Source organism: Pelodiscus sinensis, chromosome 23, assembly GCF_049634645.1.
Source record: "Pelodiscus sinensis isolate JC-2024 chromosome 23, ASM4963464v1, whole genome shotgun sequence".
Lineage (NCBI taxonomy): Eukaryota > Metazoa > Chordata > Testudines > Trionychidae > Pelodiscus > Pelodiscus sinensis.
The window spans coordinates 795,351-822,309 of NC_134733.1; the positions used below are offsets into that span (position 1 = coordinate 795,351).

A 26,959-nucleotide genomic window follows, 5' to 3' on the forward strand; every position below is an offset into this window, starting at 1 on the left:
TTACAGATGGCAGAACAAAGAACAATGGTCTCAAATTGTGGTGGGGTAGGTCCAGGCTGGATATTAGGGAAAACTATTTTACTAGGAGGGTGGTGAAGCACTGGAATGGGTTACCTAGGGAAGTAGTGGAGTCTCCATCCCTAGAGGTGTTTAAGTCCCGGCTTGACAAAGCCCTGGTTGGGTTGTTTTAATTGGGATTGGTCCAACCTTGGGCAGGGGACTGGACTTGATGGCTTCTGAGGTCTCTTCCAGCTCTAGGATTCTATGCTGACAAGTCCCTGTAGTTGAACCCTCCCAGAGCTGATCTGGTTTGGTATCTGTGTTGCTCTGCTGGGAAGCTATTCACCGAATTGTGTCTTTGCTGGGTGAGACCAAGCTTCTGGCCCAGCAGAAAAGTATGGTGGGATGCCCCAGAGGACGGGTAGGCAGGATCAGCACACTGGCAGACAGTCAAAAGGGGTTTTCTGTAATCCAGCCTGTTACAGTTATAACAATTGTATGGATGATTTAGTAATTGCCAATAGATATCTAATGTGACTTTTCAGGATTTTTTTTTTTTCCTGGGTTGACAGGGCTTCAGTTCTACATTAAAGTGCTTCAAATGTCTCTTGAGTCTTCAAATTTAGATGATCTCCAACAAGCAATAAAGATGGTGATTCTACAGGTCATAACTTCATCCTAAAAATGGTAGCTATTCCCCTACAAGTTTATCTGAAGGTGCCCTCCTGGAAGTAGAGAGTCGATAATCCTGCAGTCCTAGACTATGGCTACACTATGTGCTTTGCTGGAAAAGGCAATGCAAATGAAGCACGGATTAGCATTTTCTTGTGCTTCATTTGCATAATTTCTTCAGGTCTGTTTTTGCACTTGAGGTTTCTGCACTGAAACAAGCAGTGTGGATGTTTCCTTTTTGCGCAAGATCCTAAGACTCCTTGGGAGAGGCACAAAAACGGACTGGAAGAGCTTATGCAAATGAAGCACGAGAAAATGCTAATCAGTACTTCATTTGCATTGCCTCTTCTGGCAAAGCGCGTAGTATAGCCATAGAGTTAGGTGGGACCCTAAGGCCTAGTGAATACTATGAGTTTAGAATGAATTTAGCCAAATTAGGTTGATTTTTGTAAACAGTGATTCCACACCACAAAAACTGTTTCACCAACATTAAAAGCTGCTAAAGTCTATTTTGGTACTTTTGCTTTTTGTGAGGAGTAATAGTAAATTTAAGCTTGCATGGTTGACTTTAGGGTAGTGAAGACACAGTGCTGTGAAAGTCAGTGTTCTTGGCCTTCAGGAGGTATCCCACAGTGCTCCAATGTGACTGCTCTGGCTAGCACTTTCAACTCTGCTGCTCTACAGATGAACCGGAAATGGCCCAGGAAAGTTTGAATTTCATTTTCTGTTTGGCCAGTGTATCAAGCATACCTCAGAACAAGTAGCATACCTCAGCCGCACACCTGACCATGAATTTCAAGGATTGCAAACGAGCTCCAACACGGAACATGCAGGAGATCCTGGACTTGTTTGCTCTGTCAGAAGAGGAATCTGTTCAGGCAGGACTATGAAACTGCAGAAGAAACGCTGATGTGTCAAGATCACAGGAGACATGGTGGGAAAAGGCAGAGGTGGCCAGTTACTCCGCCCCAGAAGTGAGCTAGTGAAATTGAGCTTCTATTCTACATTATAACTGTATAGGGGCCCCGGTACTGAACTCTTTTTATGTACAGAGCAGACCAAATGATGTACATTGCTCTGGAAGAGAAGGAACCCATCAGCTCTGGTAAAATGAGCATCTAGACATGACCCAAAGAACATAAGAATGGCAGTACTGGGTCAGACCAAAGGTCCATCTAGCCCAGTAGCCTGTCTGCTGACAGTGGCCAGCACCAGGTGCCCCGGAGGGAGTGGACTGAAGACTATGATCAAGCGATTTATCTCGTGCCATCTGTCTCCAGCCTCTGACAAACAGAGGCCAGGGACACCATTCCTACCCCCTGGCTAATAGCCTTTTATGGACCTAACCTCCATGAATTTATCTAGCTTCTCTTTAAACTCTATTATAGTCCTAGCCTTCACAGCCTCCTCTGGCAAGGAGTTCCACAGGTTGACTACACGCTGTGTGAAGAACTTTCGATTATTAGTTTTAAACCTGCTGCCCATTAATTTCATTTGGTGTCCTCTAGTTCTTCTATTTAGGGAACTAATAAATAACTTTTCTTTATCCGCCCTCTCCACGCCACTCATGATTTTATAGACCTCATCATATCCCCCCTCAGTCTCCTCTTTTCCAAACTGAAAAGTCCCAGTCGCTTTAGCCTCTCCTCATATGGGACCTGTTCCAAACCCATGATCATTTTAGTTTCCCTTTTCTGAACCCTTTCCAAGGCCAAAATATCTTTTTTTGAGGTGAGGAGACCACATCTGTATACAGTACTCAAGATGTGGGCGTACCGTAGTTTTATACAGGGGCAGTAAGATATTCTGTCTTATTTTCTCTTTCTTAATTCCTAACATTCTATTTGACTTTTTGACTGCTGCAGCACACTGTGTGGACAGTTTCAGAGAACTATCCACGATAACTCCAAGACCTTTCCTGATTTGTCGTAGCCAAATTAGCCCCCATCATAAGTCGTCTTTTCCGTTTCTCCTGGAGGTGATAGTAATAAAAGCCAGGGAGAAGATGCCATTTTAAATTTTAGTATTTGTGTAACCATAACACTACATTAACGTTGGAGAATGTTGAATTTTTTTAAACTAATATACATGAAAGTTCCCCTCTGCCAGTTCACAAGTACTGTCTGAGTCAAGGACTCCTAGTAGCCACATTCAGCTGAGCTGAAATGACTGCATGGAAATTGATGGAAGCTTCTGTTAAAGAAGGGCTTTTTGGCCCCTGGAGACCATTCTAGCAACCAGAAGAGAAAAATACTGTTATGTCATGTATTCAAATCTGGGTGAAGTTTAAACACTGGTAATGGGACAAAGGTATTTAAAGGAACTTGCAGAGAAGAGGAAAAAAAGTTTTACTCTTTCTTTTTTTCTTTTCTTTTTTCTTCTCTTTTCTTTTTTAAAGTTACCAACTAACATGGCCACCTCTCTGAAACTGTTATAGCTAAGGTAAACAAACAGTGGTGGTTTGCAGTGGTGTTCCTGTAGCTGTGTTGGTCACACTATATCTGAGAAACAAAGTGGGTGAAGTAATATCTTTTACTGAAAAAACAGGCTTTTTCCAGCTCTACGGAGGTCTCCTTCACTTTGTCAGGGAATTTTCACCCATTTCCTCAGACATTTCTTTTAAAAAACATGCTAACAGCAGCATGTTGGATTTTTTGAAGGTGAAATCGTCTGGGATATACTCCTGGTGTATATTATTAATTAGAAGTATTTAAGGATAGCTTCAAAAGACTTTATAGTTCTGTTTTTATGTTTTGGTTTCCTGTAATTTGTACAAATCAAAAAGATGACTTGAAAAAGAAAGCTGAAGTCAACTTATTTTTAAGTAAATAAAATTAAGTAGTAAAATATTTCCTAAAAGCTTTAAAGTCTGTTCTACATAAGCTTCAGAGGGGTAGTCATGTTAATTTGTTTCAGCAAAAACAGGAAGCAGTCCCAGGGCACCTTAAAGGCTAAACACATTATTAGGGCATAGTCTTTCCTTGGTTAGATTCACAAAGTGGAAACTTCAGTTTGGCAGATAAGGATGGGTGTGTTACATTACTATGGGGAGGACCAGTGCTAACAAGGTCAATTCAATCAGGGTGAATGTGGCCCATTCTCAACAGTTAAAGAAAGCATGTGACTATCAGAAGAGGGAAAATTACTTTGAGTGAGCTAGTCTCTCCCAATCTCTATTCAGACCCAGTCTGATAGTGTCAAATTTGCATACAAATTCCAACTCTGCAGATTCATGCTGAAGTCTGTTTTTGAAGTTTTTGCTGAAGTATGGCAGCTGTCAAGTCTGTTACTGAGTACTACATAAGCAATAAATGTGGAAGCAGTACACAGCTTCAGCAGGTGGGATTTGTGTTAAGGAATTCCTTAGGAGTTGTGGAAGAAATCTCCCTCCATTCCATAGCTCTGTGTATCAGAATAGTTGCTTCATTACTTCTGCTTCATATTCACAGCTTGAATAGCTTTTACTATGTAGTTTGAAGAGTACAGTGGAAAGGAAAAGCGAGTGAATCAGTATAGCTGTAGATACGTAGCCCCACCTCTAAATTCTCCTGTGCATGCTCAGAATCATGCTTTTCTTCTCTCCTCTTTCCCCTCTCCTCCTTCCCACCCAGTTTTCTAAAATGGAACTTTTATTTTGCTGGGGTAAGGGAACCTTGGGTCTGTGGATCAGAACTTGCCACTTAGTTTACAGACAGAAGTCTGTAACACCACCTTCCTTCCTCTGTATGAGTGGTAAGATAGATGTAGGGATACTTTAGTAAGTCACAACAGTAATATTTCTGAAATAACTTAAACAGCATTTTGGAAGGGAATCCATCTGTTTGGCAAGGAACTTGAAGTTGTTGAACATTTGCTGTTGCCAATACTGTGTTTTTATAACTTAATCAAGTGGGAAACAAAACTTAAGAATTTTTTCTCTATATGGATTTCTGAAATTTGATAGACCTGATTTATATGACACCGTTAAAACGTTTTAAAGAATGCTTTGTTTGTGTGACTCGGAATACAAGTAAATGCTTCCATCTACTTTTAAATTTAATCTGAACATATACTTTATTGAAGCTTGCTCCTTTCAAAAATATCTCTGAATATGCTTTTTATTAAAAAAAAAAAAAATCAGTTATCATGGCTTCCAGGAAAGGTATTCATTTATAGTTCCATCTTTGCTTTGCAAACTTCCTGCCTGTTAAATGCATGTATTTTATACTGTTTGTAAGGTTAAGGCCATAGGATTTGAACATAATGATCTTGATTTTCAGTTGCACTGAATCTTAGAGTGGGATGGAGAAACAGCCCCTGGCTTGGCTGGACCTAGCACCTGAGTCTCAGTCCTCCTCCTCACCATTCTCCTGTGGGGCTGGAGCAGACAAAATCTACTGGCCCAGGCTAGTAGTAGGAGGCTACTGGTTCTCTCCCCTCTCTCTCTCCCACCCCCCTGCTCTGGTGTATGAGGGGAATGTGGGGAGTGTCTTTCTGCTTCTCAGTTAGGGGCCATGTCACTGAAGATTTGGGTTTTGTTTTGCTTCTTGTTTCTCACTTGTGTGGCCCTCGACTGATTTTTCTGTGGGCCAGGTTCCCCACCCCTGTTATAGAGGTTTCCTCATAAGCGTAAAGCAGATATAAAAGACTGTCCAATTAGAATGGTAGTGTAGTGATTTACAATTGCTTTGCATTAGTTTAAATTATTATACAAGATGCAAGACAATGGAGAATCAAAACTTATGTTTCTGTGGCGAGAAATATCCCTTACATACATATTTATTCTTATTTTGATTATGAAAGTTACTTTGTCCATTTCAGTGTTTTGACAGATTACCATTTTTAGAAGTGCTAACCCTGCACAAAGTGATATCTTCTACAAATGGAGTTTATATATTAATCCTATTTGTTTATCAGCTGTGTATCTTGTTTGTTTTTAAATGAAACTCCCATCTGAAGAAAAGTGATGTTCTTCTTCGGATAGTGTCCCCGTGGGTGCTCCATTCTAGGTGTTGGGCTCGTCCCGACGCCACAGGTTGGAGACTCATCAGCCGTGGTTCAGCCACTACAGGTGACTCTGTGACATGGCATCTAGACACCCCCCCTGCCCCCCCCCCCCAAGCCCGTGCCTGTAGCTCCGTCATCACAGCTAGGACCACCGGTGGATGAGCAGCTGGAGGACCAGCCCATACCGAGGGACTCCTCATCATCATCGCCTGATGAGGCCCTCAGTGAGCCAGCCCCATCGTTGCCATTGATGTACGGTAGGGTCCAACAGGACCTTCTGAGGAGATTGACGGCCAAGTTGTCGGTAAAGATGGAGGAAGTGCATGAAGAGGCAGATCGTATGGTGGACATCCTCTCGGCAACTACTCCTGGGAGGGTGGCATTGCCCCTGATAAAAACGGTGGAAAAGTTGGCAAAGACGCTCTGGTTGACACCAGCCTCCATTCCTCCTCTCCTCCCCCCCCCCCCCCCCCCCAGAAGGGCATGGAGAAAAACGTACTTTGTCCCCCTGGAGGGGCATGAGTATTTGTTCTTGCATCCCCGTCCAAGCTCCTTGGTTGACCAGGCAGCAGGGCAGAGAGAATGACAAGCTTCCCCGGGGCCTACCCCCAAGGCCAAGGATTCAAAGAAATTGGATCTTCTAGGAAGAAAAGCTTACTCTACGGGGGGCCTGCAATTACACATAGCTAATCATCAGGCTATGTTGGGAGATATGATTTCAATACATGGTCCGCTATGGACAAGTTCAGAGATTGCTTGCTGCAGGACCACCGGCAAGAGTTCAGGGCTCTGACAGATGAGGGCAGAACGATGGCCCGTATGGCCTTGCAGACGGCGCTTGATGCAGCCGACTTGGCAGTCAGAACAATGGCGACGGCTGTTGTAATGAGAAGGAGTGTGTGGTTACAAGTGTTGGGCATCCCTCCCAATGTCCAGACCTCCCTTCAGGATCTCCCTTTTGAGGGAGGGCATCTATTCTCGGACCAGACTGACTCAAAACTACATAGTTTAAAGGATTCAAGGGCAACACTTAAATCTTTGGGGATCCACGCACCCGGGCCTCTGAGGCGGCCCCTTAACCTTAGACCTGCAGGGAAACCGTTTCACTTCTGATCGGGGTAGACGAAGGGGCCGTAATTTCTAGCAGAATGACCCACCTAGAAACAGGTGTAGGGACTCGAGGTCGGGACAAGATAAGGGGCCCACCACGTCTGCAGGCCAGCACCCTAAACCCTTTTTTGAGGGTATGGTCAAGGACAGTGCATCACTCACACTTCAGTTACTCCCTTTTGGTTTCTGTTTGTCCTGTTTCTACCAGGCCTGGGCCTCCATAACTTTAGTCCAGTGGGTCTTGGGCCTTGGTAGCACAGGGTTATTCGATCCCCTTCTCTTTCCCTCATTCCCTCCCCTTCCCTCTTTAGGGACCCCTCTCACGAAACGCTGCTAAAGCAGGAGATCGCAAAGCTTCTGCACCTCGGAGCAGTGGAACCTGTTCTAGACAAGTTCAAAGGAAGGAGTTTTTATTCCAGATATTTCCTCGTTCCACAGGCGAAAGGGGCCTTTGTCCCATTCTAGACCTAGGGCTTGAACTCATCCATAAGGAAAACGAAGTTCAGAATGGTCCCCTAGCCTCTATCATTCCATTCCTTTAGAAAGGAGATCGGTTCGCTGTCCTCGACTTAAAAGGTGCTTACTTCCATATTACAATAATCCCTGCCCAGAGGAGATTCCTCAGATTTGTAGTGGCCGGTGAACACTTAAGTTTGCAGTCTTGCCATTTGGCCTAACCACAGTGCCGAGGGTATTCACCAAGTGTATGGCTCCGGTAGTGGCCTTTCTTAAGACATCAGGGTGTACATGTTTTCCCTTATCTGGACGATTGGCTAATACGAGGGTCGTCTCGGGAACAGGTGATGGCACAAGTCTCGAATACCAGGCGACTGTTTCTCCAACTCAGCCTCATACTAAACGAAGAAAAGTCTACCGCGAGTCCGTCTCAGACAATAGAATTTGATGGGGCCTTCCTGAATTCCATGGCAGAGACAGCATCTGTGCCCATACGTGTGCAATGATTATGGACCTTCAGATGTCTCCCTTGACTACTGCCTGCAATTGTATGCGTCTTCTGAGACCTATGGCGGCTTGTACGTATGTCGTGTCACACGCCAGACTGAGGCTGTTTACACTCCAGGGCTGGCTGAGAACCGCCCACAACCCAGTGTGCCAGCCCCTGGACATGATGGTTACCCTCCCAAACTCAGTACTTCACTCATTGGACTGGTGGACTCAGGAGGACGTGGTGTGCGCAGGGGTCCCTTTCACCAAACAGGCCCCATCTGTGTAATTAGTGACAGACACATCGGACATTGGGCGGGGGGCCTACTTGGGGACACTGAGGACACAGAGCTTATGGCCAATGAGGGAGAATTCCTTGCACATCAGTGTCAAGGAGCTCAGAGCAATCAGGTTAGCATGTCAGGCATTTCTGCCCCTGATAGAGAACAAGATGGTGGAGGTGTTGACCAACAATACCTCAGCCGTGTACTACATCAGCAGATAGGGGGTTCTTTCTCTTCCCCTCTGTGAAGGGAGGCCCTCGAACTCTGGGAGCTATGCATACTCAAGAACAGAGCTCGCCGAGCGGTGGTGAGCCCTGCTTGCCAGCCACGCGGTTCTGCGCCGGCTCTTCCGGGGTGTAATCTACTCACCACAGGCAAGTAGATTACATTGTTTGAGCCCTGCTCAAGAACATTTACCTGCAAGCTACCTACCTTCTGGGGTCCAGCAACAATCTAGCAGACAGTCTCAGCCGCTCTTTTCAAGTCCGCGAGTGGATGATAAGGAGGGATATTCTAGAGGAGTTTTTCCGAAGGTGGGGTTCTGGATCTGTTTGCATCCAGGGACAATGCCCAGTGCAGGAAATACTGCTCCCTCAGGGGGCAGGGGATTGGCTCCCTAGGGGACGCTCTCCATATACAATGGCCCAATCACCCGCTGTATGTGTTCCCTCCCTTTTCACTGATACAGGACAGTAGTCAGGGTCTGGCGTTTCAGGGCAGGGTCATCATGATAGCACCAATGTGGGCCCACCAACACTAGTTCTCTACTCTGAAAGAACTGTCGGTAGTGGACCCGGTGCGACTATCTATAATCTCGAATCTGCTCATGCAAGATCTAGGGTAGGGGATTCTATGCCATCCGAACTTGGGGGCCCTCCACCTTGCAGCTTGGAACCTGAGTGGCTTTCCAACATAGAATGGGGCTGCTCTCAGGAAGTCCAAAGGGTCTTACTGGAAAGCAGAAAACCATCTACCAGGGCCCTTTATGAAGCCAAATGGAAAAGGTTCGTGTTATGGGTTCAACAAAGGGGCATAGACCCAGTTATGGCCAATATTCCTCTGATATGCCTACAGCTCAGGCACCAGGGCCTTGCCATGTCCTCCCTGAGAGTCCATCTGGCAGCGATTACAGCCTTCCACCCGGGGGAAGGTCGGTGTTCACTAGTAGAATGATAAAGAAATTCATGAAGGGGATCGACAGGCTAATGCCACAAATGCGTCCCCCATTCCCTCTGGGACCTTAACGTGGTACTTAAGGGACTTTATGCTTCCGCCCTTTGAAGCACTAGCCACCTGTTCTTTAAAGCATCTGTCATGGAAAGTGGTATTTCTGATAGCGATTACATCGGCCAGAGGGTGTCTGAGCTATGAGCCTTTTCCTCAGAGTCCCTGTACACAGTCTTTTTTAAGGACAAGGTTAGGCTTCGCCCTCATCTGGCCTTCCTTCCTAAAGTGGTTTCTCATTTCCATATGTCCCAGGACATTTATTTACTGGTGTTTTTCTCTAAGCCACACAACACATTTAAAGAGCAGGCTTTACATTGCCTGAATATGAGGAGGGCCATCACTTTTTATATAGACAGGACAAAGGAGTTCCGGAAGTCATCACAACTTTTTATTTCTTTCGTGGAAAGAATGAAGGGAGCGCCAGTGTCAGCTCAGTGTTTATCCTCAAGGATCACCTCATGCATTAACGAGTGTTACCATGGACTGGGGAAGACTCCTCCCTCACTGAGAGCGCATGCCACATCCATTGCATTCTTGGCTCAAGTGCCTATATCTGTAGGGTGGCTCCGTACATACCTTCTCAGACCACTACACCATCACGCAGCAGGCCAGAGCTGACGCATCTGTGGGTAGGGCAGTGCTGCAATCTATAGAGAGAGAGGTGTCATTACTCTCCAACCCCGCCGCCAGTGGAAACGGCTTGGGAATCACCTGATTGGAATGGACGTGAGCAAGCATTCAAAGAAGAGGTTACTTATCTCGTAACGGTAGTTCTTTGAGATGTGTTGCTCCATGTCCATTCCAAATCCCACCCTCCTCCCCATCGTCGGAGGACTTCGGCAAGAAGGAACTGAGGAGGTGGAGGGGGCCAGCAGGGGTATATATGCGCCGTTATCCCGGTGACACTCCAGAGGGCTCCCTGGCTGGCCCTATGGATACTGCTGAGGGGGGGAAAAAAGCTCCGAGATCCGTGCACGTGGCGTGCACATTCCTGATTGGAATGGGTGTGAGCAGCATATCTCGAAGAACTACAGTTACGAGATAAGTAACCTCTTCTTTTGGCTTGACAGGGCCCTGGCTGGATTGATTTAGTTGGGATTGGTTCTGCCTTGGGCAGGGGGCTGGATTTGATGACCTCTTGAGGTCTCTTCCAGCTTTAGGATTCTATGAGTGAAGCAGTCTCATGAAACCTGAGGGATATTTCAGGCTGCTACTAGGGATGTTAAATTTATATTAATTGATTAATCAAATAGTCGATAAGGGTGCATCCCTAAGGACTGTTGCTATACTTCAAAGGTGAAAGCACTGCAGGGAGCATGGGCTCCCCAAGGCATTTCAAAGCGGCCCTGTGATCCCCATGGCATTTCAAAGTGGCAGTGCCTTGTGGAGCCCAGGATCAGCACGGGAGTCCAGCTGGGGCATGGCCCCAGGCTGCATGCATAGCTCCAAGTAAAAACGTGTTTTGAGCGATATGCATTCTTGGCTTGATGAGAAAATGGCAGGAGCACCAATACACTGTGATCTAGACACCAGGAAATGGATTTTTCTCTTCCTGTTCTCACTGAGTTACTGTGTGACCTTAGGAAATGCCGTTAGCCTCTTTCTGCTTCAGTTATTCCATTGGAAAAAATAAGGATCATAACACACATGCCTCTCACAGCAGTTGAATTTGAATCATTTTAAAGATTTAATCCATTTTAGGTGGAAATTGAGCAATTAATTTAGGTTGTACTAGAGATGCCAGTGTGTACTACACTATACGATTAACCAATAAGCTTGTACTTGTTGGTTAATGTTGTCAACTACACGCATTCCCCCTCAACCTGCTGCTTCTGATACAGAGGCAGCAAAGAGGGGAGGGGTGCGGGAACTAGTACATGTGAGGAAATGGCTTTAAGACGGCTCCCCAAAAGCACTGACTATGTCTTCCCCCATGCTGCTGCCTCTCATATAGAGGCAGCAGCACAGAGGGGGGGTGTGTGGGGGGGGGGGGGGGGAGACAGGCTGGAGCTGATATGCTGGGAGCAAGCTCTTCAGACCCTCCTGCACCCCTCCCCCTTTGTGTCCTACAGAGGCAGTGACGGGGATGCAGGCAGGAACCAGTGCTAGGAGTGGGGAGCTGCCTTAAAAGCCAGTTCCCCCAGCACCAGCTCCACGGCAGAGGAGCAGGGCATGGGAGCCTCTGTCTGCAGTGGCTGGTCCATGGCCTCAGCTTCTATCTGCAAGGGGGGGTTAGAGGCAGCAGTGTGGGGTGGCAGGCAGCTAGTGTGCTTTTTAAACTGGCTCCTCGGCTCATGGCTGCCATCCCATGCTGCTGTCAGAACCAGTGCGGATGCCATAGCAGTGTGAACGTGGTTCCCCTTGTGAATCCCGTTGTGCATCAAAGCATTGGGATGTTTGTCTAGCTTGGTGTGCTTAATGTGGAGTATATCGAGAGCAAAAGCATGTTACGCCAGGATGAGGATGAATCTCGGAATGTCATGGGCATGCCATTCATGTGGTGAGTAGAGAGAATTGAGTTGAGAGAATTGCAAATGCAGCCAGCAATCAATCCTCTGAAAGCAGTGTAACGCTGGTTCTGGTGCCATCAGACAAGCACAGACTGTTGGGACCACATAGTGCTGCAGATATGGGACAGTCAGCGATGGCTGCAAAACTTCTGAATGCACAAGGCCACTTTCATGGAACTTTGTAAATAGCTTTCCCTGGCCTGAAGCTCAGGGACACCCCAAGGAGACCTGCTCTGACAGTGGAGAAGTGCATGGCAATTGCCCCGTAGAAGCTTGCAACACCAAACAGCTACCAGTCAGTTGGGAATAATTCGGAGTGGGGGCTGCTGTTCTATAAGTATCCAAAACAATCAATACCATTCTGCTATGGAGGGTAATGCATGCCACTGTGCAGGGACGGCTTTTGTCACAATGGGGTTCCCTAATTACCGTGGGGCAATAGAGGAATGCACATCCCATTCTTGATCCCTGATCACCTTGCCAGAGAGCGCACAAACTGCAAGAGGCACTTGTTGATGGTGCTGCAGATGCTGGTGGATCACCTCAGCTGTTAAACACACACACATGTACGTACGTACGTACGTCAGTGCCAGCGTCAGGTCAGATGGGAGCTGTATGTGTATTAGGCACACATTCCCCCAAAATCCCCTCATTGCTGTAAATTAATGGCAAGGACGCACCATGATAAGGAGATGCATCTTCACATGCTCCTGTTTGACAAGGTGCTTCAGCTGCCTTAGTCCAGAGACTCTCCCTCTCACTTAGACCCTCCTAGGGCCGAAAAGCAACAAGCTTGCTCTCCGATACCAAAAACAGCCACTAAGAAGAGTGTTTCACCAGTCCACTCACGTCATTACCAGAGATAAGCCAGGAACATCCTGCACTTGCAAGCATGTATTCCACAAGCGCTGTGGAACTGAAGTCCCTGCATGTAACCCCAAGGACATGAGAACCAGAGAAGTAGAATGTGGAGTATATACCATTGGTGCTGGCAAAAACCCTCTGCAAAGACACAGGTCCACTGTAAATTGAACAAGGTGTTGGCTAGGGGTCCCAGCCCGGAACAAATGCCATTGCCACTGGCAACGATGTTACCCTCATCAGCACCACACTCACTGGCACCGATCGAGTCGTCTTCGGGGCACATTACTCAAGCCCCTAGAAGACAACACTGACACGCTTCTCCATACACTCCAGTGCCGCAAACCAGATCAGGTTACGGCACCGCAACACTCTCCATCACCTTCTTCCTCATGAGGCTGTTAGGTTTCCTAGATCTCCAGTGCTCTTGGTTCACAACACCTTCAATGACAGCTGCAGGCGTGTCTTTTCATCACAACACTCCTCACCTACGAGATCCTACTGTGACCAGTACAGACATGAACAGCCCTTCACTCATCTTCCTCCTTGGGTGATGCAGTGGCATTACCCACCACCTTATTCTAGACATTGGTCACCATTTGTCATCGTTTGGTCTCCAGGCATTGATCTAATGTTTCATCCCCAACACCAGCCATTCACCCACCATCATCACGTGCCTGTAGTTTGCCACCCACTGAGCAGCCTGACACAGAGGAGGGCCAAATATTAGATGGGGCTGAGCCTCCGCATCCTGATGCTTCTCCTACTGACCAATCCTCTTTTTCCCTGGATCAGGCGGTCATCCCAGATGATGTCCCCAACAGACGATTTAAAACAGTTCCAGGAACTGTTCAAGAGGGTAGCCACCAGTCAGGTGGTACAGCTCAGAGGCTCAGGAGAAGTAACCTCAAACATCTGCAGCCTACTGATCAAGCCAAGATTGCACTACCTATCAATGAAGCATTCCTGGAGGTGGCTGAAATATGGCAGACCCCAGCTTCTGTCCCCCACCCTCAATAAACAGGCCGATACATATTTCAGTCCTGCCAAAGGCATGAACTTCTTAGTCTCTCACTCATCAGTTGCCAGGGAATTAGGATATGATATGTCACAGATCAAAACTACCACAATACAGCCACTCTGAGTTACGAACAAGTTACAGACCTACACTTGGTCTGTAACTCAGTGTTCGTAACTCAGATCCCATAGAGTTACATGGCGACCATGCTGTTCGTAAGCGTGGATCACCGTTCGTAACTCGGATCTGCATTTATGACCGCTTTGGTCGTAATTGCGGATGGTCGTAAGTGGAGGTGGTCACAACTCTGGGAGCGGCTGTACGCCACAGCATAAGGAGAGTAATGCATGGACTTGTTTGGCAGGAAGATGTATTCTTCAACTTTCCAGCTCCGAATAGCCAACTTCCTGGCTCTTATAGCCAACCATGATTTTGACAATTACTCTACTTTTGACAAAAGTGACGAGGAGTCCTGTGGCACCTTATAGACTAACTGAAGTGTAGGAGCATAAGCTTTCGTGGGCAAAGACCCACTTCGTCAGATGCATGTAGTGGAAATTTCCAGAGGCAGGAATAAATATGCAGGCAGTTACTTTGGCAGTTACTTTGACAGAGCTGCTGGACCATCTCCCGGACAATAAAAGACCTGTCCGGAAGTCCATAGTGCAGGAGGGCTATACTGTGGCCTGTACTACCTTATAAATGGCCCTAGATGTTGGTCTGTTTTACCACTAAACTGTAGCCTGTTCTACCACAACATCTATGGTCAGGGCTCGACAAATAATACAATCTACTCTCCCATGGCGAGTAGATTGTAACCCGGAAGAGCCAGGTTTGGGCAATCTGCGCGTGCGCAGATCGCCGAATAGCGCGGCTGGCGAGCGGGGCTCACCGTGGTTTGGTGAGCCGTTTCTATAGTCATGCAGAGGGCTTCTTGGCTTCAAGCTGCTGGGGTCCCTAAGGAACTGCAGAATTAAGTGGAGGACTTCCCCTTTGATAAAGAGAAACTGTTTGTGGTGACTACTGATGAGGTCCTATCTCCAAGCAAGGACTCTCGCACCACGTTGCGTACCCTAGGAATGTACATGCCACCATACTGTCGCCTACCAACCATACCATGGTTTTTTGTACTCTCGCAACCATCAGTGGAACTTTATAGAACACTAGAAGTGGAAGGGATCTTGAGAGGTCATTGAGTCCAGTGCCCTGCTGTCATGGAAGGACCAAGCACCCATCTAGACTATCCCTGATAGATGTCTATCTAACCTGCTCTTAAGTATCTCCAGAGATAGAGATTCCACAAGTTACCTAGGCAACTTTGATCAGTCTTGCTCTAGATTACAAGCTCAGAGAAAGCAATCACAAAATAATCTCTCCTCCACTCAACAATCCAATAAACAGCAAATTTGAGATGTTGATCAAGGGGGTCTGCTCACCCTCTCCCTTGCACATCCTCTTAACAAACATGCTGCCATATTTCTTCACTGCTTGCACCCATTTTACCACCAATGAGCTGCCATCACCATGGACTGTTGGGTCTTCGAGATTGTAATGCCAGGTTACACCATCCCTTTTATCTCTCCCTCCAACCTCTCCACCTTACTCGTCCCTTTTCAGGGACCATTCTCATGAGGAGCTCCTAAGGCAAGAAGTACACAGTCTTCTCCCCATAGGAGCAGTTGAGAAAGTACCGGACCAATTCAGAGGCAAAGACTTCTACTCCAGTAATTTTCTCTCAAAGAAAAGAACAGGAGGCTGGAGACCCATGATCAATCTTCACAAGCTCAACAAATATCTATGCAAGCAGCAGTTCAAAATGCTTACTCTAGCATCTATAATCCCAGTGCTGGACAAAAGACCCTCGACCTACAAGATGCCTATTTTCACATGACCATTCCCACAGGTGATTTCTTTGTTTCACTGTTGCATCAGAACACGTCCAATACCGTCAGGATATTATAATTTCCCATACCTCAATGATTGTCTCATAAAGGATTCATCTTCTACAGAGACACAACACGATTTGGACTTCATAGGCATTCAGCTCAACTCCATCACTACACAGGCCTGTTTACCAATGCAAAGCGTCCAGTTGATACAGGATCTGGCCATGGTGGTTTCCATGAGCCTGGCCGTGCCAGTACTTACCTGTTTGCAACTGATGGGCCATATGGCCTTGTAGGGGATTGACCCCCGGGGGGGGGGGCTTATGTCCGCCCCCTCAGTCACCAAAGCGTTGTTTGCCGCTGCACGCAACTTACTCGGTATGCCCCGCGGCGGTTGGGGGAAGGGGGTCCGGGCCCGCCCTCGCTCCGGACCCCAGCCCAGGGCCCTAAGGTGAGGGAAAAACTCCCCACCTAACAGGGGGGGTCGAGACCCCTAAACTCCCCTGCTCTCAGGGTCCACATCCCTGCCCTGGGCCACTTCTTCCCCCCCGGAACCAAGCGGTTCACCTGGGTGTTCCCTCGGCCCCCACCCAGGGCCTCCAACACCAGCTTACGCTCGCTGGTCTTTGCGGGGGAAACGTCTCCTCGGCGTCTTCCCCTTTTGCCGGCCGCCCGGCCACTTTTGAATGGGCCGCCGGTCGCAGGCAGATGACGTCAGCCCCTTCGTCTGCCTGCGGGCCCTCCCAGGGTAGAGCGTCAGGTGACGTCCCCCTGACGTCACCCCGCCCTCGTCCCCCTCCGGCGCTAACTGCCGGCCCCGGCTCGTCACCCGGCCGGGGTGCCGGTTCTCCCGCTCCTGCCCCGTGCGCGGCCGCCTGTGCCGCGGCGGCTTCCCCCGGCTCGTTCCCCGGCCGGGGCGCCGGCTTCCCTGCGCTGAAGCCGCAGGCGGCGGGCTGTGCCGTCCCGGGGGTTGAGTCCTCCCCCCCTCTCCGCGGCGTGCCGGCGACTCCCGGGAGGGGCGGGGCTACCCCGCCACAGGCCTCCACAGTTTGTGGTTTTCCATTCCTGTCTACATCTTCGTTGCTTTCAACATTGTCTATCAGTTTATATTTCATCCGAACATTAGATACACAAACACGTATCCCCTCCCCATCCAATGTGGTTGCCTCCCTCAAATGGTGGACCACCCTGCACAATCCTCTAGTGGGGGGTCCCATTCCAATAGAAATTGTCAGTACAGATCACAGTACAGCATCACTCCTTGGATGGGGAGCCCATGCAAATGGGCCATTGACCCTGAGCTAAATAATCGACAGCAAAACAACCCTTCATATAAATCTTCAGGAACTACAAGGGGTGGCCAACACTTGCAAGCATTTCTATGCACACATCCACAACCACCCAACAGTGGCCAATGTCAGGTGCCCCACAAGGAATGAACAGAACAGGCAGTTACATGATCCATCCCCTGTTGCCCATTCTCCTGCTCAACTCAGGAGATATGTTCTCCATGGATTTAGCTAGCTCTTTTTTCAACCCTGTTATAGTCTTGGCCTTCATATAATCTTTTGGCAGGGAGTCGCACAGGTTGAATGTGTCCTGTGAAGAAGTACTTTCTTTTGTTGTTTTAAACCTGATGCCTATTAATTTCATTTGGTGACCCTTAGTTCCTGTGTTATGGGAAGGAGTAAATAAGTCATCTTTATTCACTTTTTCTACACCAGTCATGATTTTATAGGTCGCTGTTACATCCCCACACCCAGTCTTATTAATCTCTCCCCATATGGCAGCCGTTTCAAACCCCTAATCATTTATTGTCCGTTTCTTAAATTTTTCCAATGCCAATATATCTTTTTGAGATGATGCGACCACATCTGCATGCAGTATTTCAGGTGTGGGTGTACTATGTATTTATACAGAGGCAATAGGATAGTCTGTCAACCATTTAGGTGAGGATAGCCACTTTCATTGGACTGAGTATTGAACTCAGCCCCAGCCTGCAGCACAAAAACACATGAATAAGAGCTGCCCTGCCAGTGGATAATCATAGAACACTAGAACTTGAAGAGACCTTGAGAGGTCATGGAGTCCAGTCCCCTGCCTTCACGGCAGGACCCAAGCACTGTTCAGGTGTTTGTCTAACCTGCTCTTAAATATCTCCACTGATGGAGATTCTACAACCTCCCTGGACAATTTATTCCGGTGTTTAACCCCCTTAACATGCAGTAAGTTTTCCCTGCTCGCCAGCCTAAACCGCCTCCCTTGCTGCAATTTAAGCTCATTGCTTCTTGTCCTACCCTCAGAGGTCAAGGAGAACAATTTTTCTCCCTCCTCTTTATAACACCCTTTTAGATGCTTGAAAACCACTATAATGTCCCCTCTCCATCTTCTTTAAACAACCCTAGTTCTTTCAGTCTTCCCTTATAGCTCATGTTTTCTAGATCTTTAATCATTTTTATTGCTCCTCTCTGGACCTTCTCCAATTTCTCCACATCTTTCTTGAAATGTGGTGCCCAGAACTGGATACAGTACTCCAATTGAGACCTAATCAGCACAAAGTAGAGCAGAAGAATGACTTCTCGTGTCTTGCTCACAACACTCCCATAAATGCATCTCAAAATCATATATTTAGCATGTACATTACATTGGACACTCTGCAACATGTTGCAATTTTGCCCTCAATAAAGCTGGGCTCAGAATACCAATCTCAGGAAGTTTTTACTGCTGCAAAGCATCAGAGAAGGACACCAAAGTGCTGAAGAAAGACTAGGGAGCCATTTCTGTGAGATGTCTTGAGGCATGCTAATGCGAACCACAAACAATTGAAAGAATGGAGGGATAGTAACAGGAGGGAGCTTAAGGAGAGCATGGTGAGGCTCCTAAACGTTATGGCGCATCAAGTGAACACACTGAAGGCACTGCAAGACTGTCCCCTCTCCTCCTTCCGCAGATGGTGTCACAAAACTGTTTTCCATCAGCACCAATATAATTTGGGAGCCACTCTGTTCCTAGGCACTATCTGCTGCACTCCATACCTGCCCACCCAACTTCCATCCATGCAGATTCTCACAAGCGATGAATGTACTCAATGCCCATCCACACTCAGTTTAGTCCTGATGAACTGCAGCCCCCGCTGCACAGCAGACTGCTTGGCTGCATATGTTTTTGGACATATACAAACCTATCGAATTCTTGGGGTATGCCTCACTCTCCTGCCTCTCCCACCTTCTCCCTTCCTGTCTCCCACACAGTGCGGATGTTTCATGCTTCACATGCGTCATATATTCACTCTGTAGAACACATGTAATTCATGTGTGTCAAATCTTTATTCCATTACATGAAAGCAAGTGTACCTGAGAGAAGCTATGGTCACTGTAGCGCTAAGTGCAGCGCACAAACCAATCAGTAACTCCCTAGTAGCACAACCATTGACAACAAGTTTCACCTACTTTCAGCATCAAATTGCTACCTCAAAGCATCCCTGTTCAAACTCAGCCTCCAGGCGCTGTGCCTCAGCAGTCCAGCTCCGAGTGAACTTTTCACCCTTCCGTTCATGAATATTATGATGTATACATCATGCACCTTTCTGGACCAGCCTTTGTTATTGTCTGTGAAACCCCCATGGTGATCCAAAGGTGCCTGCAGAACCATGGAGAAATACCCCTTGCTGTTGATGTAGTCAAAGGCTAGGTGGTCTGGTGCCCAGAATGGAATGTACAAGCCATCTACCACCCCACCCCAGTTTGGGAAGTTCATCTGTGCGAAGCATCTACAATTTCAAGCATGTTGCTCAGAGTCACCGTCTTTTGGAGAAGGATGCTTTCGATGGCCCTGCACACATCCATCTACAAGAGTCCAAAGATTGACTTTCCCATTCCATAGTGATTGGTGCTCTGAGCAAAAGCTGTCTGGAGTAGCCAGTTTCCACAGTGCGATCGCCATGCATTACTAACAATTCACAATCCTGCTGGAAGAGCATAACAAGTGGGGTTCTGCAGGAGTCTGTTTTGGGGCTGGTTCTGTTCAATAACTTCATCAAGGACTTAGATGATGGCAGAGAGTACACTTATTAAGTTTGCAGATGATACCAAGCTGGGAGGGGTTGCAACTGCTTTGGAAGGTAGGGTCAACATTAAAAATGATCTGGACAAACTAGAGAAATGGTCTGAGGTAAACAGGATGAAGTTTAATAAGAAAAAAATGCAAAGTGCTCCACTTAAAATAAACAGTTTCACATATACAGAATGGGGAAGCTACTGTCTAGAAAGGAATATTGCTGAAAGAGATCATGGGGTCATAGTGGACAAAATTGCAACATGTTGCAGAGTGTTAACACTAGGGACAGCACTGCTCCTTTGAAAAACTTGCACTGTTCACATACCTATCACTGCCTGATTACTAGAGAGCGTACATAACATACAGGAACCCTACAATGGTGAGTTCACCATTAGGACAGATGGGGAAAGTCTAGGTGCAGAGGAAGAGGGGAAAGGACTAGGAGAACCCTTGCTGCAGCATTGCAGGGCAATCCCTTGTGCAGCCAAGCTTGGGAGCAGGAGGTTTTTATTCACAAGTAGACATACTGTACTCTGGGTGTGATTTGGGGAAACCACTGCAGGAAGGGAGAGAGGAAGTTTAGTAATGGCCACTCCTTTCCATGCACTGTGTTCATCCTGTAAGACAGGCATGTCCAAAGTCCGGCCCGCGGGCCAATTGCGGCCCGTGTTCCGGTTTAATACGGCCCCACAGGTAATTTGGCAATATCTATCTTTTATGGCCCCCAACGAATCCATATGTATTGAGATGAATGCATTGTAAAATCTCAGTTAATGTCAGTTGGTCTAAATCAGTTACAAATATATTTGGACACAACATGTATACTTGGTGTTATGTTCCTGTTCATATTTTTTGAACTTAAAAGTTACAGACAACCTTTATTACCAATAATATGTAATGTACTTTACAATGTTCCTGACATATTTCAGCTTCCTGGATTTTTTTTCATCTGGCCTTCAGATATGAAAGGCAGAGTGATTTAACACCTGTTTAGATTTGTCATCCATGTGACGAAATGAAAAGTATGCCGTTTGCAATAAACTTTGCATAAAATAGTTAATTTGCATTTAATTTTAACAGTTCAAAGAATGTCAGGCAAAATGGTCGGCCCTCACGCCTGTTCACTTCATCAAATCTGGCCCTCTTTGAAAAAAGTTTGGACACCCCTGGACAATGCGCTGCTTAGGGTGAGCAGAGAAGCAAAGGAGAGGGTCTTTTACTTGATTGCAGGTTCTGTCCAGTACCATACGTGGATCATCACTGCACAGAGGGCACAGTGGCCAGGGAATGTCAGTCTTCAGGAGTTAAATACTACATTTGCTTTGCCAGCTAGTTTGAGAAGGCTGGCCCAGCAGCTGCATGACAATTTGATGAGGTTTGTGAGGCAGATTACTGAAACATAAGAGATTGCATCAATGGTCTGTTCTCCATATGACTGACCCTGTGCTGATAGTGGCATCACACAGAACCTAAAAGCCTCCCAATCCTTGCAAGTCGTTTCAGTGCTTTCTGAGACTAGTTGCCAGGTGCATCAACCACAGGCTGAGAGTGGATCGCCTCTTTGGGGGTACAGAACAGCTTCTGACTGTGAAGCAATGTGGGTAAGCATCCCATAGTGCAGTGTTATGGGATGGTAGAGCTGATCCCTGTGCTACTTGCCTCGTAGCTTTGTGATTCCCCTCTGCTGAGGAATGTAAAAGCAGCACAGCAGTGTCTCCAGTCCTCCCGCTGCAGCAGCAGTCAGCCTGTTGTCATGTTCCTGACATATTAGGAGCACTCCATTTATTTGTTTGTTCCCCAAATAGCGGCTCACTGCTAGTCCGATACTACTTGGAGGTTTGGAAGAGGGGGAGGGGTTGTGTGTTTGCAGGGCAGCAGAGATCACAAAACATTGAGCACAGCCATCAGTTCAGGCATTGTGGGAGACTGGTGAAAGCCAGTTCTCTAGACAAAACAAGCAGTAGAGTCCCCAAATGTTTGTTGACAATAAAGGGAGGGTAAAAGACAAAACTCTCTCATGGGGCTGGAAGTTTTTTGTCAAAACACCAGAATAGTTTTGGTGTCTGGTGTTTTGCTCAAAACACCAAAATGGTGGGTTTTTTCACGACAAAAGTTGCTTTGCAGTGTAAACGTTCTCAGATTTTGGTGACAAAATGTGCCAGCATAGACAAGGCCTTACTGTCCTTAATAGATCTTTGAAGGAAATATCTTTTTTTTTTTTAAATTATCCTAACTGCTGATTGACTTCTAGCTGATCTAGGCTGAACTGCTGATTTCAAAAGCTTCAGAGGGGTAGCCGAGTTAGTCTGTAACAGGAAAAGCTTTAAAAAAACAAATAGTCTAGTAGCATCTTAAAGACTAACAAAACATGTAGATAGTGTCGAGCTTTCGTAGGCACAACCCATTTCTTCAAATGACAGGAGAGTTGGAAGTACAGATCTAAGAATAAATAATGAAAAGGGGGGGAGGGAAAAAATGGAAGGGAGGAAGAAAAAAAAAGAGACTGAGTAGATAAGCTGATTTCAGTTAGTTTTGGAAAAAAATTCTGAGTATTGCTAAAAGAATTAAGGATCAATTACCAATTACGCATATAAGCTCTCTTTTAAAGGGAGTTATAACTAAGTCATTTTAATATTTTTGTTGCAATTTGACATAAATTTCCCTCTGGAAAAAAAAATCACAATGGTTTCCAATGTATTTTTACCCACTCTAACTACAAGGGACTCACTGCCAAACTTCAGGTTTTAAAATTACTTTGTTCAGTGTACCTTAATGCTTCTTTGTAATTTATTTTACATGAATGGCTATAGTGTTTCCTTGTGGCTATAGCTGTAATAACAGACGGCTGACTCAGTTCTGTAATCAATTTGCAGAAACAACAATTGTCCCACATTTTAAAATTGCAAAAGGGTAAGGCAGGCTATGATATCCCTTGATTCAGCACAGCCTGCCATTGACAAGAAGCAGCAGGTATCCTTGTTCATTGTCTAGTTTGGAATCTCTCATCTCCCTTTTGCTGGAGAACAAAAAGAATAACTTGCTTTGTGTTCATTTTTTCAAGCGCAGACATTTTTCCTATATAAATATAAATTATAATAGAATTTATAACCTTTACTCTCAAGTTGTTGAAAGAATAGTGTGACACTGGAATATATGTTATGAAACTATAATGTGACTTGGGATTTCTCTCTCACAATTTTAACAAGGGAGGGGGAAGGGAGGCTTTGGATGTTGTGTAGACAAAAATGTTCTAGGTGCTGAAGCCTGTGATACAAGTAAATGTTGGCATCCAGTTCTGTAATCTTGTCACCACAGCTAGACCATTACATAGTGGCAGAATCTCATAACACCTGTTTCTATATAGGCACAGGAATCTGCCCACCATGACTAAGATTGCAATATTGGGCTCTTTTGAATTTTGTTCTTGATTTAATAGAAAATAAAGACAGAAGAGGACTTTTATGTTTACTAACAGCTATGTTTTCAGTGTTGCTTTAAGTAACACCAACCCATTTGTAAGGCAAATTATTATTTTAAGTAGGCCTTTCACTTTTCTCTAGCTTGAAGAATGGAACAATTTGTGACTAAGGAGGTTACAATGTGATTTATCTGGCTAATCGAGTCTATACAATTTGTCCTTGTTCATGCGGGCTCCAGAACCACCCATGTTGCAACTCTGCATTTTAAATGAGGTAAGAGTCGCGGGGTTCTTACTACATTTAAAATGCAGAAGCATGGCGATCAATGCAAGCTGGGACTGCTCTGGGGTGCCATCTGCATCCTCTGAGAGGCAGCAGGGGTGGATAGGGGATGCTGCTGCAAAGCAGCCTCTATCCACAGGGGTCCCAGCGGGGAGCTTGCTTCCCCCCCTTCCCCCGGACAGGGCTGTAGCTGCCAAGCAACCGCATATACCTCAGACACACTCACTCAGGAACCTACCCCTGCAATAAACCCCGTTGCCAACTCTGTCCACACACCTATTCAAGCAACACCGTCACAGGTCCTAACCATATAAGCCACATCATGGGGGGCTCATACAGTTGCACATTCTCTATTGTGATCTATGCCATCAAGTGCCAAAAATACCCCTATGCCATGTATTGTCCAAACTGGACAGTCTCTACAACAAAGGATAAGTGGACATACACCATTTCTGATATGACTTAACATAAACCTGTAGGGGAATATTATAACCTGCCTGGGCACTCATTCATGGATTTAAAAGTGACTGTTCTTCTACAAAGGACTTTCACAAGTCAACTACAGAGAGAGTGCAAAATTGACCTTCATTTGCAAATTTGACACTATTTCTCTGAGGCTTAACAAAGACAGTAAGGGTGCATCTACACAGCACCCTAAACTCAAAATAAGATACAATTTTGTACACAAATTACATCTGTTACTTCAAAATTATTTTGAAATTTGGCGTGTCTACACAGCACCACATTTCAGAATAACGCGCTATTTCGAACCATCCCTTATCCATTGTGCAATGAGCATTACTGGGATGGTGAAACAGTGTGCCTATTATTATTTTAAAAAATATTTCCAAGTAAGTGGCTTGTGTAGATGCAGGGTAGTTATTTCGGGATAGCTGAGGTATCCTGAAATAGCTGTGCACTGTAGATGTACCCTAACTGGATGGCCCATTATAAAACCAGTCGTCTTTACTTTTAACATGTCATTGACATCAAAAGCTAAATATGGGTAAGCTAAATATCAGCCCACTCTGTTAGCCTCATTAGCACCTTCACTGCTATTGACAGATACATTTTTCTTCTCTCCCTTCTTTTTCTGTTAGTCCTCCCTTTTTTCTCCACTCAAGCTCATCTGAAGAAGTGGGTTTTGCCCATGGAAGTTCATGATGCTATATATATTTTTGTTAGTTCCTAAAGTGCCACAGGACTACTTGTGATTTAGGGATGTGAACAACTAGTTGACTATCTGATAAGCAAATGCTTATCAGATTGTCAACAGACTAATCTCCTCTCCCAACCCCCACCCTTGCTGCCTCTATCAGAAAGAGGTAGTGGGGGGGTGGGGGAAGAGGAGAGGGTGTGCTTCAAAGCTGCAGCACATGCTCCCCGCAACGCTTTTGCTTTTGAAGTGTAGCAACAGCCCTGGGCCAGGCTATTGCTACACTTCAAAAGTAGAAGCACCCTTATTGACTAATTGAATAGTCAATGCAAATTGCATTGACTATTCCATTAGCAAAATAATCGAAATTTTACATCCCTATTGTGATTACAAAAATAGGTTGATTTTATTTAATTATATTTTGAGCTTCTGATTTAACAAATGTGATTTTTCCATGTCCCCACTAGGTGGCTGTAATAGACAGAGCACATCCATACTTTCAGGAGTTGCACTGAATGATGGACTGTGGGTAGCAATCCCGCAGTTCCTGCACCAGATTCGTATTCTGGGTTAGGGACCCAATGCCTGGTGGGATGAAACTGTGAATGGTTAATGGGTGTCTGACACCCTCCCATGTCTGTGGCTCAGAACCAGACTGTTCACTATGTCCTTTGGTACGCTTTCTAAGCACCTTTTATTTAATGCTGTGTATCCCTGGTGTACCCCTTATTCACCATGCACTTTTGCAATTTTGGCAAAGATAACAGTGTTTCTTTGCCTGGTTCAGAGCTCTGCCCGCAAAAAAACCCCTCACCCCCACACCAGATGCAGTGTTTTTTTAAGGATCCTTGCTGGAGTGAGTTCTTGCCTCTGGCTGTGCATGCTCTGCTGTGCTCATGAGTTGTCCATGCTGCTCCAAAAGAGAATGACCATTCAAAAGTTCCCCAGGGCTTTGTCTGCTCACCTGGTGGAAGAGCATTGGCGTTCAAAGCGCTGGCCAGAGCATTCACACTGGAGCACTCTGGGTCATCACCTGGAGGCCAGTAAATCCAAATTACAATCACAGTGTTTACACTGTCCTTAATTTGAGACATGAATGTGTCACCGAAGAGTGGGGAGCCACCTAGGCCTTTCACCCCCATCTGCAGTCAGATGTGACTCTCAGCCAGCAGGTAGAACAGAAGGTTTATTGATTCACAGGGACACAGCATAGCACAGTAACCAGGAGCAGTCAGTATCATCCATCTTGGGGAGAAGGTACTCTCAGCCCTGTACCTCCTCCTTCTCCAAGCCCCCTTCTTACATCCTAAATTCAATAAGAGAGAGGGCAACCAGTCCATAGTCCTCCAAACTCCCCCGCCGCCTCTTTTGTCTCATTTCCCGGGCCTATGGTGTTATCTGACTACCATTGGTTGCATCTTCCCCCTAGGACTGGTGTTCTCAACTGGTGGTCCATGGTGACTTTTTTGGAGGTCCACAGGAACATTGTCCAAGGTGTCACAGCGTGAGCAGGCATCGCCATTAGGCTGTTTTACACTGTGTTCACAAGCATGCGACGCGTCATCCATCTCAAAAAGGAGGTGGTCCACGAAAATTTTTTGATTGGCCTGGTGGTCCATGGACTGAAACAAGTTGAGAACCACTGTCCTAGGAACAGGTGACAGGATGGCCTGGGCCATTCTCTACATGCCTTCCCTCAGGAGTTTTCACCCAAAGTTCCTATCCCCCACTGGGCGATAGACACTGCTGAGCAGCACGGGACAATAGGAATCACATACAGCATAACAAAGCAAACTGAATGAAGTCCCAACTACGTCACAGAATGTCAACTCTGGTCATGCCTACAAAGGCAGATGTAAAGCCCTGACAGTTTACTGTGGTGGGGTGATAGATGGCATGTGCATTCCAGTTCTGGCACCAGATCACCTAGCCTCAGAGAACATTAACCTCTGTGTATTTCTCTCTAGTTCCGTGGGTGCTTGTGGATCTCCACGGTTGTTTCGCAGACAGTAATACAGGCTGATCCAGAAAGGTGCATTGTCCTGTTCAGGAAGCTGCAAGCAGGGACTTTCTTCACAGACCAGAAGATCACTGTTGGGGAAGCCCGAAACTAGGGCTGCTAGAGCAACACAGCGTGGGGCTGCAATGATCAGGGATGCCTAAAGGCAGCATTTTGATGCTGAAATTAACGAAACTTGTGACTCATGAGAGTGCGGTGGCTGTGTTACTAGGTGATTACTGATTTGTCCGTGCCCTGCACTTAGTGCTACAGTAACTATACCTTTGCTGGGGTATGCTTCCTTGCTTTCATGTAATGGAATAGAGATTTCTTTGCTTAATAAATGAAATTCATGTTTCACAGTGAGCAAAGGACACATTTGAAATATGAAACATCTGCACGGTATGGGAGACAGAGAGGAGAAGAGAGAGGTGGTGAGGCATGCCATGAGAATTTCATGGTTTTTATATGTCCTAGGGACAGGTGTGGGAAATATGTGCACAGGGGAGCCACTTAATGAATTTTGGTACTTGGTCATGGGCTGGCTC

General features: G+C 46.2%; 1 protein-coding gene and 1 long non-coding RNA gene across 7 annotated transcripts in view; both read left to right on the forward strand.

Annotated features, from left to right (window-relative positions):
• SPEN (spen family transcriptional repressor) overlaps positions 1 to 26,959 on the forward strand; it is a 147,348-nt gene that overhangs the window by 73,206 nt on the left and 47,183 nt on the right. The window lies entirely within an intron of this gene.
• LOC142819389 (uncharacterized) lies at positions 6,113 to 26,769 on the forward strand. The gene is made up of 2 exons (XR_012897261.1): positions 6,113 to 15,786; positions 16,538 to 26,769. It is a non-coding gene; the product is annotated as an uncharacterized LOC142819389 (long non-coding RNA).